Source organism: Mastomys coucha, unplaced genomic scaffold (assembly GCF_008632895.1).
Source record: "Mastomys coucha isolate ucsf_1 unplaced genomic scaffold, UCSF_Mcou_1 pScaffold20, whole genome shotgun sequence".
Classification (NCBI taxonomy): Eukaryota; Metazoa; Chordata; class Mammalia; order Rodentia; family Muridae; genus Mastomys; species Mastomys coucha.
Window position 1 is genome coordinate 67,418,028 of NW_022196903.1, and position 9,129 is coordinate 67,427,156.

The window sequence follows — 9,129 nt, forward strand, 5'->3', positions numbered from 1 at the left end:
TTCATGTTGTTGTTCATCCTAAGGGGCTACAAACCCCTAAGCTCCATTGGTCTTTTCTCTAATTCCTAGGTGAAGGGTGTATTCTGCTTTTTAAATTTTGATTTGTGTTACCATAATAAAGCCTAGCCTATACCTTCTTCAGTCTCAGAATCTATTTTATTTTAACACCATTGTGTTTAATTTTGCTGAATGGCTTACTGAATCCTAACAGTTAAGTCTGTTTATACTTTCATGGCCATACGTAGCAGGAACTAGGAAAGGAAATTATTATTACTTTAATGGCAAAGGCTCTGACAGTCAGAGGCATCAAGTGTCCTGCTCTAAACATGCTGTGCTGGAGGCTACACCGCTAATTGAACACATATTATTTTCTGTATTTCTGCTCCACTGAGAAATGTGACAGAAATATTGTTGCCTTGGTCACTGTTGGGAAGGCAGAACACCTTTCAGGTGCTATAAATATTTTCCTTTCTTTGATCATCCTAGGAAGTAGAAATGGTGTCTGAAGAGGAATAAGATAAAAACAGTTCTCAAGAAAGTGGGCAGATAACTCAGTATTGTTTGTCTCAGTTGGTAGGGTCTTTTACTTTTTGGAGAATTTATGTCTAAGTTCGAGTTAGACATCCTATCAGCTTCAGTATGCAAGTGAGAGATGCTCCACTAACTGTCATTGAGGAGGCTCCAAAGAGTGAAGGGCTGTGCTGTCAGAGTGCTTCAGCTGGGTGTGAGAATTAAGCTCTCAGTGATGTTGTTAAGAGTCACTGGAAACCGGTTAGGGTATGCACAGCTGACCCAGTACTTCATAGGATTTTAGAGTGAAATTGATTGATTGCTTCATGCTTTGTACTCCAAGTATATTGTGTCCTTCACTGGGGAGCATTTGTGTGTTATGGATCAAGATTTGAATGACACAATTTTTATTCTCACTACCAATTACTGATGGTCATCAGAGTTCTGGTCTATATTTCTTTTATTGTACTCTAATAAATTTCTTTACATCTGGAAATCACCATGGTGCTTTAAATTCAACATCTTAAAAACAAAGATGTTCATTTAATATATGTTTATTGGAATTATCAAATATTAATTACTGTACTAAATATATTGGATTGTTTTGTCTCCACCCTCAGCCCTCAACCTGGGTCATCTTGAACAAAACAACAGCACAAATATCCCCCGCACACACATGCAAATCACAGAACACACACAATCTTTGAAATATTTTTCCATATTCTTCTCAGAATTAATTATGGTACCATTTCCTTCAAATCCTATACTTCAATGTTCTCCCAAATTATACTCTTTTCTCTACTTGACAGGCTTATTTCAGGCTCCAATTTCTTTCATACCTGTGATTAAAATGAGGTGATAGTTTTTCTCTTCTAACCTGTTTTTTTTTTCTAATTCAGTTCAAGCTGTACTTGCATAAAATTCACCTGAGTGTCCACAAAAATCACAGATATCTTGCTATCATCCAACCTTTTGATTAGAGACTTTGAGAGGTGAGTCTATTAAAGTCTACTAATATCATGCCTAATGAAGGTTCAACAATTAAATTTATTTTTTGTCAAATGTTCTCTCTCTCTCTCTCTCTCTCTCTCTCTCCCCCTCTCTCTCCCTCTCCTTCCCCCTTTCTCTTTTCGTGAGATATGGTTTCTCTGTGTAGCCCAGGCTATCCTGGAATCCATTTTTTAGGTCAGCCTGGCCTCAAACTCACAGAGCTCTATCTGTCTGCCTCTGCCTTTTGGAGGTTCGGGATTAAAGGCATGCTTTACCACTGCCCAGCTCATTTATTTTCTTTACTAACTTTCCATTTTCAAATAATTTAACTTTTGCTCGTTTTTCTTAGTTTCTCACTATGAACTAGGTTACCTTATGCATTATTTTCTAATATGCAAATTGAATGCTACAAAGTTCCATCTAAACACAGCCTTTGCTGAATCTGTTTATTTTATGACATTGCATTGCTAGTTTATTGTTATTTGAAATATTTTAAAATTTGTTGATGACTTCTTCTCTGAGCCATGCATTATTTGACAATTCCAGGTCACAACTTATCACCAGAAGAAGTCAAGTCAGGAACTAAAGGCAGGAACTTGAAGTCATGCCTGTTTGCTCTTCCACACAGCATTTCCATGAAACAAGGAACTCACTTCCCAGCCAAGAAATATTTCAGGAACCATGGAGAATCCTGCTTACTAGATGACTTGCAGGCTAGCTTAAACTCAGCTTGCTTTCTTATACAGTTCAAGACTACCTTGCTTAAGGACAGTACTGCTCACAATGGGCTTTGTTAATTGCTAAATCAATTAACAATCAAGACATTTCCCCACAGAGATGACTAAAGGCCAATCTTACTTGGCCAATACTTCAATTAGTACTCCCTTCACAGGTGATTCTAGGCAATATTAACAGCTAAAGCTAACAGCCAGAGTGATACAAAGCTAACTAATATAGTATTTATTTAATATGTTTGGAAATGTTTGAATAATATGTTAGATCATACTAAGGTCCTCAGAAGCTTCCAAGTCTAAAAACCAAGTTGGTGTCCCAGGTCCCACGTAGTAGAAAAAGATAACAGACTCCTGAAAGTTGTTCTCTGATCTCCAAGAATGCAGCATGGTGGAAAAACACACACACACACACACACACACACACACACACACACACACTCATATACGAATAAATAAATGAACTAACAAATATAAAGTCCTTTAATGATAAATTTCACTGTTCTTCCTAAAACTCAGATGCTTGCTTCATTTACGTTTTGAGCAAGAGTCCTCTGCAATGCTACAATTCTAAATTTCCAAAATCTTAAAAAAGTTTATTCTGGCAATTTGGCTTTTATGGACAGGGTATCTTTACCACACAACGGCACTTGTGAGTGTTTTTGCAGAGCACTATGTGTGATTGCTATACGCACTCGTCTCTACTACATCAACAGCTCAAGTGCCATATAGGGTACCTAATTCCCTTCTCATTCCCTGCCCCCTTTTTTTGTTGTTGTTGTCTTTTTGAGACAGGGTTTCTCTGTGTAGCCCTGGCTGTCCTGGAACTCACTCTGCAAACCAGGCTGGCCTTGAACTCAGAAATCCACCTGCCTCTGCCTCCCAAGTGCTGGGATGAAAGGCGTGTGCCACCACTGCCCAGCTTTCCCATTCCTTTTTTAAAAAAAGAAATTTTGCTAAATATTTCCTATACGCACATTAAAACTACTTCATGAATTTTATTTGGACTGTCAAACATATTTCAGAAAACATTTCTTATTTTTTTTATTTCTTCATGATGATACAATGTCTTTTACCATTTTGTGTTTAGAGAACTTCCTTCCTATAGACACTCAAAAGACATAGAAATAGAAAAAATATTTTTTTTTTTTTTTTGCCTTTTTCTACTTTTATTTTTCTTTCAGGGAGAATGTGTTACTTTCACCTTCATTCCTGGGAGACATTCCTACTGCTTAGAAGTTAGTTTTTTAGAGTGGCTTTTATTTGTTTTTTGTTTGTTTGTTTGTTTGTTTTTCTGTCAATACCTGGAAACTGTGAGGATATTTATTATTTTTTATGAGAAAGCTGCTTCCCCTTTTCTTCAGTGAACACAATTTTAATGTTCTCTCCTTAATCTTCCTTATTTCCTTCTTTCCTTCTTTCCTTCCTTCCTTCCTTCTTTTCCTCCCTCTCTCCCCCTCTCCTTCCCTCTCTCTCTCTTTCTCAGCAGAGTCCCATGCGGTACAGACTGCCATAAGCTCTTACTATGTAGTTGAGAATACCCTTGAACTCCTCATCCTCCTGCCCCTACTTTTCTGATATAGGTTCTTGTTATGTAGTTCATCCTAGCCTAGGACTTCCTGTACAACACAGCCCTTTCTTGACCTGACATTAGTGATTTTTGATATACCATGCTACAGTGTGTGAAATAGTTGACTATGTTATGTCTGCTTTGCAAATGGGCTTTTCTACCGTGTATTTTGTGTACTAAAATTGTATGCTCTAAGGTTTTTCCCCATTGCTCCTTCTACCACCTGATTCTTTGATGCCACTTTCTTTTCTCTGCTTGAGTTAACTACTTCTCCATTGATTTAAATGCTCATATATATTTAGCAATGACTTCTTCAAAAATGCACCATCATTCCAACTTTCCATCATTTTACTGTTGTAATCTATCTTCTTATTATGTTTGAAATCTGCCTAGATCTTTTTATTTAAAAAAAAACAAACATTTTTTTATTGGATACTGGAGATGTTTTGTTGTGAATGTAGATCCTTTTTAATCCTACTCTTTTATCTGAATCTTGTCTGATTCCATTTCAGCAGAAGACAAATGGGTCTAATACCATTAGTGTAAAGTGGCTGTAGGAATTATAGTTCTTGGGCTGGTGAGAGGGCTCAGTGGGTAAGAGCACCGACTGCTCTTCCAAAGCTCCTGAGTTCAAATCCCAGCAACCACATGGTGGCTCACAACCACCCGTAATGAGATCTGACGACCTCTTCTGGTGTGTCTGAAAACAGCTACAGTGTATTTATTTATAATAATAAATCTTTGGGCCAGAGGGAGCAGGGACTGAGCGAGCAGGGTGGACTGGAGTGAGCAGAGATCTTAAAAAGTCAATTCCCAACAACCAGATGAAGGCTCACAACTATCTGCACAGCTACAGTGTGTACTCATATACATAAAATAAATAAATCTTAAATTGTAGTTCTTATTTTTTATTTTATAATTGACCTGATATCTGCAATTTAGTCCTCTTGCGACCGCTGAGTATAGGGAAGGTTTCTAACATTTTGCTTTTATAGACAATGCAACAGAGGTGAGTTTCTCATCACTAGGTGCTTATAAGTCTTTCTTAATCAGCCATCTTGTGACTCTACCTTGGCAGAGAAAAGCACACTTCTTTTTGTATTTCTTGGTAGGAGTGGAAGGATATACCTCCACATGGTTTTGACTTTGGGTGTATATTAGTTCAAGTTCTTTTAAAAAAAAAAAAAAGAAAATCACCACAGAAAAACTGCCTATAAATGTATAAGTGAGTTTTCTACAGAGAGAGCTTCATGTTATACAGAGTGCTGAGGGGCTCAGTATGAAGGAAAAGTGCCGAGACCACTTTAAGTCTTCGAGGTAAGAGACTCAAACGCCACAAGCAGAACAGTGGGAGTTGGAAGCGGGAGAGGCTTCAGTCTCCCCTGACAAAGCTGGTTATCTACTTTTAAGGGCTTTCGATGGGGAGGGTGGTCCTATACCACAAGGCAGCAAGCTTTGTTCATATGCGATCTAGGATATATGCCCGCTATCAGACGACCCTGTCATCTATTTCTAGTTCATGAAGGAGAAAGAGATTGCAATGGAGTGTGACTGAGTTTGTTAGACTTTCCAGAGCAGAACATGAGGATCCAGGAGCTAACACACTAAGCTCTTTAGATAGCAAATCTAGTGAGAGAGGAAAAAAAAATATCACGAACAAATTTGCTCTGGTCTGCTTTTGTTATTGTTTCTTATTTACTGTGCTTTATTCTTTTGTTTTCCCTCCTACTACATTGTTTTGGTCTATGGCAGTTCTGAATTTAAGTAGTAGCAATTATATTCTTAGAGGGAAAGCTATAGCAACTCCGCATGTTCATCTGTGAGAAATAAAATTCTCCCAGAGTGCTGACTGCACATTGTTCTCTCTCTGCATTCCTTTTCTTGAAGAGATGATTTTATATGGGTTAGTACATCTCTGTGAAAATTCTCTTGTACCAATCCCCCAGGAAAAAAATCCACCTTGCTGGAATATAATGGTTCTTAAAAAATGGAGCCATTTTTATAAGGAAATTCAGGTCTTTCTCAAATGATGCCAATAAGGTTAAGTTTCTTTTCAGATTATCAACTTACTTCACTTATCTTCTACATAGTGTCAATTAGGAAGATAGATTGCTACTCTATATGGAACTTATTTATTTGGTCCACAAATGAAGAGAGTTTCCAAGGAGAACTTTTATCTTTCTCATGTGAAGATCTCACAGTGTGCAGAAACAAATTCAAGAAGCAGGAGGGAAGATTAGATTTTAAGATGCATCAGCATTTTATTCTGACTGTCAGAGACTATTGATGTTCCAATTTGAGGAAAAGAAAAATCTCAACTCAAAAAACTATATTCCAACAGGAAATATATTACAAGACTACAAAGCAATTACATTTTAAAAAGTCCATTTTGATGAAGATGTATAGGGATGTATGGTACTCTCTGCAGGAAGCACTAATTATTCTGTCACAAACTTGATGAGGCTTAATTGTGGTCATTATCGCATTTTGTGTTATTATTTCTAATGAAGATATCCATTTCTACCTCCCTGTCTAGAGGGATTTATTTAAGATCTAGTTGTAAAAAAGCAATGGTAGGAAAACAGAAAATGGCCACGGAACAGCTGCTTATAAAATCCTCAAAGGGCCTCCCTTTTTACACTGTCCAACTTGTTTTTTTCTACCAATATTTTCTACCTACTTTTCTTTACCTATTTGTCTACTCATTGTTCTACCCATTTTTCTATCTATCTTCTATTATACAGATATATGAATGTATCATTTATTAATATCAATCAATTTATCTATCAATCATCAATTTATCATTTTATTTCATTACAAATAAATTACTTATGGAGAAGAGATAAAAGACGAATTTCTGGGATGAATTTCCTGGTTCTCCTGTCTTTTAGTTCATGCCGTTTCTCTGTCTGTTTTGTGAACCCATTTATCCTTCCATATTAACATGTTTCATTGATAGTACCATTAATGCTGGTCTCCCACTTCTGAAGAATAACACATGTAGAGTCTGGCAAATGTCATTTTAGGAAAAATAGACTCTTCTTATGTTTGTATGCAAGCAACATGTGTTTAATGCCAGAATATAGGTTAATATTTAGGATTTATATGCAAGGCAGATGTTTAGCATTTTTTTAAAAAACTTGAAATTGAACTATGTTTTTCAGAGTAGAACTAATGTATTTGTGTCTTTCCGTTATTAGATTCAGCTTGCTCTTGAACTCCTTCATTTAACTTTTGATTATTGCTCTTATCACATGTGCCCAAGTTTTTCTACAGTGCCATTAGTTACCCATAAGATAAGCAGATAGTTCATCTTTATAAATTTATTATGTCTCACTACTCTCACTTTCATCTTGGACAAGACCATAAATTCATCATGTACATTTTAAGATGAGCAGGCCTAGGAATGAGTTAGAGCTCATACTGCAATGCATACCTTCCTGCCCATTCCTTATGTCATGGATATATGTAGTAAAATCTGGCTAAAAGTGAGCCAAGGCCATCCCCATTGAGTATATATGTATAATCACCTTATGTGCAATTTTTTTTTAAAAAAAAAAAACATTGAATATTTCTCTCCAGGGCATTATAGCTATAAGCCCCAAAGTGCTTTGCTCTCAGCCTTCATCTTCCTGTCATAAGCTTTCCATGCATAAGCACTACAGAGATAGAACTGAATCTCTGGTTTTGCCCTTTGAACAAATTCTCTCTTCAACTTTAAATATGCAATCTAAATTTCTTAGTGATCTCTACGGATGTGTTTGGGGACACAGAATATTCATTATGTTCCAACATAAAAATTCACCTCCTTGTCCTGTCTTTTCAGTATTGATACTCAAGAATGCACTGGACCACCAAAGTCTGAATGTACAGAGGAACTGAGTGTGTTGTTGGGAATCATGTCCTGGTTCCCTCAAAAACTAAGAATTTCAGTCATGATTTATATTTTGGAGAGATGTTTGTGAGGGATGTTCCTTCAGCATTGCTACATCAAAATGTGCAACTTTTACCTGTATGACCCAGATATTCCTGTTTCAGAAGTCAAGGATATTTCTTTCTTCATCTTGGTGCATAGAATTAATGCAGAGCCTTATGAATGTGAGCTAAATACTCATTGAGCTACATCACAGCCCTTCAGAATTCAAGGCTTATTCTATAGATCAAAGATGGTATTTTCTAGTATGACCCTACCTGGTAATATAGTTCAAAGATGTTGTCTCCATTTCTCTTCTTACTATTTTTAGTATTTATTTCTACCAATTATAATCAGTAATTATTTGTTTAAATGTTCATTTCTACTGCAATAAACACTTCTATGAGCAGATATTTCATTCCTTTAGTCACTATTGTATTTTTGGTGCCTGGATCATAGAGAAAATTATGGAGATCTTTGTGAGATGGAGAGAAGGTGTAGAAGGTAAGGGGGTTATCAGGCTTTTGATCTCCTTAACTCTATGGCTGCAAAACAAATACAATTATTAAAAATTGGAAATGATTGGATCAGAAAAGGAAGTTTATTTTGCATTTCAGATGTTCCAAAATGTGTCTACGGAGATTTCAACTAGAAATTTAGATTCTAAATTGGAAGCTAAAGGGAAAATTTGTGTAGAAGGAAGAATCTTCAGAAGGAAGAATCTGTGCATTGTTTACTACATAAAATGTATATAGCAGATTTTGTAGCATGAACTGACTTGTAGGTTGAAGATTTGATGCTTTGATCCACTAATATGGGTACCAGAAAAAAGATTATTGCTGTCTTTACATAATTATGCCCTGATGAAAAAGAGTTGGGTAAAAGAAGCAATAGTTAATGTTTCAGAATGATGAAGCAAATTAAGATCTCTAGAGTTAATAAGATGTTTAGCTCCTATGAGCATATTTTTTCAGTTTCAAAGTGGGACAAATTTCTAGTGCCATCTGTTCATGATTCAAAAGATTATAAAACACCAGGGAGCAAAGTTCCATCCATCTATTTGAAGGGAGACTAGCATTTGTACAGTAGTTCCCATATAAGCCCCCAAATTCACAGTATCAGGATGGACAAGGGAAAGAGGATGTTTACATTCAGGGTGATATCTGGCTCCTACTGCATTACCCTGAAGGCAAAGAAGGAGACAGGGCAAACAAAATGATTGCCTCTATAAATAAGGAATTCATGTTTCATGTTTCAATAGACATAAATAAAATTATTAGAAACAAGATGACTCGAATCCATGGGCCAGAAAACAGAAAAAATATAACATACATCAAGAACTGAGAATATATCTGATAGAGGGCTAATATCCAATGTATACAAAAAACTCAAGAAGTTAGACTCCAGAGAACCAA